The sequence below is a fragment of the Octopus bimaculoides genome, chromosome 4 (assembly GCF_046866305.1).
Source record: "Octopus bimaculoides isolate indiv1 chromosome 4, ASM4686630v1, whole genome shotgun sequence".
Classification (NCBI taxonomy): Eukaryota; Metazoa; Mollusca; class Cephalopoda; order Octopoda; family Octopodidae; genus Octopus; species Octopus bimaculoides.
In genome coordinates this window covers 45,229,019-45,231,813 of record NC_142931.1, presented here as the reverse complement: position 1 = coordinate 45,231,813, position 2,795 = coordinate 45,229,019, and the positions used below count along the sequence as shown (strand labels likewise).

The following is a 2,795-nucleotide window of genomic DNA, read 5'->3' as shown; positions in this document are numbered from 1 at the left end:
GTATTGCTCTACCAGTCTGAAACATATTCTATCGGGACTATTTTTACGCACAGTCAATTTTCTATTATAATATCTCAAAGTGTAACGGAACACTGGCCTTTTTTCAATGAACATAACCGCGTTTAACTTGGCCAAGACTTGAATTGGTTAGAAGGCGTAGAGTTTGTCGAAAAAAGTAGATGTTGACCATAAGAATATTATTCACCTAATATTGTGGGTGAATGGTTTATGAAATTAAAAAGAAAGCATGCTGATCTAATATTCCTACTTTCAATTCCCAAATACCTACATCTCCCCTTTTTGTATACAACAAAACTTCTGATCAAGAAACAACAAAACTAATAAAAATGCCAACGACGAAGTCTGATTAATAATTAAATATAAAGACTTTTTAACTAAATAAATTTAGAAGTAAAAAAAAATCTGCCCTGGGTGAGGCTCGAACTCACAACCTCCGCATATCTCCTGTTTTGTGAATAACACAAAGATGGTACTGTCTATAAGTACGGCGCGCTAACCGATTGTGCCACCGGGGCAGACAATGTACAACTCATATTTTAAGATAGTCAAAGACACATAATTTATATTGATAGCGATTAACTTCTAATTTAAGCACTTTTTACTCCGTAAGAGTTTTTCTTTCAGTTGTATCAGTTTTTACGCTGGCTTTATTGCTATTTTTCTCATATCTATATATTTTTAAAAAGCTACATTATACTACTTTTTTTTTCTAAAATAACGTGAGACGAATTTAGGCTTTAATCTCTTTTCGATTTAATTACTTTTCTTCCCGTAAGTTTTTTGTTACTGCACCATTTTTGACACGGTTTGCGTATATAGATTCCTATCATTGCGTTATTTCAATTAAGCTTATGCTAAATGCCTTCTAATACTGACGAAGATGTTGTGGTTTAAAGACGAATTTGAACTTTATACTCATTCAAATTTGTCCGTTTTTGGCTCCATAATTTTTCTTCTTTTTTTCTTTTCCAACAGCACCAATTTTGACGCAGCTTACAGAATTAAGAATATCCTTTATTAAAGTGTGATTAAAGCAAAAGCTAAAAAGATCTAAGGAAACTGCGTGACTTAGAAGTTGCCTCTTTGCATTACTCTCCAGTTTTGAACGCACTTTTTAAAAGTGTAACTAAAACAAAAATAATAAAGATATAAAGAAGTTATATTGGTTAGAAGCTGCATCTGTGCATTTCTCTCCCATTTTCAAACATATTTTATCGGAACACATTTTAACCCAAACAATTATCTACAGTATTCACATCTAATTTGGAGAAGTATTGAATTAGCTTGAAGTCATAGAAATGGTCGCTAAAAAAGTAAATGCTAAGTATATGAATATTATTCACCAATTTCTGTGGGTGAATGGTTTATAAACTTAAAAAGAAAGCATGCTGATACAAGTGAGATTTATATTAGTGATCCTAGACTATCTACATCTCCACTTTTTGTATACAATGCAACTTCTAATCAAGGGGAAAAAAACTAATGAAAATATTATTTACAATATGAATACAACTTCCAAATCTGATTAGTAATTAAATTCAAATCTTTGATGAAAAAAAAAATCTGCCCTGGGTGAGGCTCGAACTCACAACCTCCGCATATCTCCTGTTTTGTGAATAACACAAAGAAGGTACTGTCTATAAGTACGGCGCGCTAACCGATTGTGCCACCGGGGCAGCTGGTTTTATAATGTCATTTTACGTCTAATATATGAGTCATAATCTATATTGACAATGATCATTTTCAAGTTTGAGTGCTTTCTGCTTGTTAACACAGCTATGACAGCTTAGAGACGAATTTAAGCCTGAAAACCTTTTCGATTTGAGCAGTCTTTTTTCTATATAACCTTTTCCTACTGCCCCAAATAACAACACACAAAGACTAGCTGGTGATACTTAACCTAGGCAAAGTCAGCCATTGCAAGACAGAAATAGTATCATCGACTCACAAAGGTTATGGTCAAACAAAGGATGTAACAGACACGTGTACACGATAATGGTAGAGAAATTCAAAGGACGTAGTTCACACAGTTGCCAGGCTACAACATTCAACATAGAACTGTGAACCACAGCGTCGAATTTGTCGACTTATGAAACAATATCCTTCTGTAACAAATGCGAAGTTCATGTAATTGCTTTAAAAGAACAAATAAACGACGTCTTGGCGCTCGTCGTTCTATGATTGCCTTTTACTTGTGTGAATTTGTGTAGCGGCGCAGACACGAAACTTGACGCCCTTTACGAAATGCCGTAATGCATCACTAAATATCGTTTTGAAATTCATTTTGTTTCATTTACACAATTTTTTGCTTTGTTTTACTTCCTTTCATTGAATATTTTACGTCCTTAAAGATTGTGTTAAGATTTTATTATCAATTTCGCATGAATTAATGTAACACGTCTCCAAAGTAAGAAAGACAAAAAATACCGGCTTCTAAATGTTGCGAGGGCATATGCGCAACGTCGAGAAGAGATGGATCTGAATAGCTAAATTTGTTAAAGATTTCACTCTTCGAAGATTCATAATTACTGTATTATTAATTTCTCCGATACTGATTGAGAATCTCGTTTTAGGTTGAAAAAGTACCTCTCAATAAAATCTAAAGAGGTACTTCAAACCAATGAGTTCCCATCAGTGGCGTGCCGTGTCTTCTGAGGTTGGTCATGCAAAAAATACTTATTGATTGAGCCGAATCATTTTGAAATTATTTAACTAAGAGAACACATTTAGTTACGCAATATGGCCATGGAAAACACTCGGCGAGAAATGGAAGA

The 2,795-nt window shown here is 33.9% G+C and overlaps 2 non-coding genes across 2 annotated transcripts; both read right to left on the bottom strand.

The window, feature by feature from the left end:
* Positions 1–424: 424 nt before the first annotated feature.
* On the bottom strand, positions 425–536 carry Trnai-uau (transfer RNA isoleucine (anticodon UAU)). The gene is made up of 2 exons: positions 499–536; positions 425–460 (listed from the first exon to the last, which is right to left on the bottom strand). It is a non-coding gene; the product is annotated as a tRNA-Ile (tRNA).
* Positions 537–1,585: 1,049 nt separating this feature from the next.
* Trnai-uau (transfer RNA isoleucine (anticodon UAU)) lies at positions 1,586–1,697 on the bottom strand. The gene is made up of 2 exons: positions 1,660–1,697; positions 1,586–1,621 (listed from the first exon to the last, which is right to left on the bottom strand). It is a non-coding gene; the product is annotated as a tRNA-Ile (tRNA).
* Between the last annotated feature and the right edge of the window lie 1,098 nt (positions 1,698–2,795).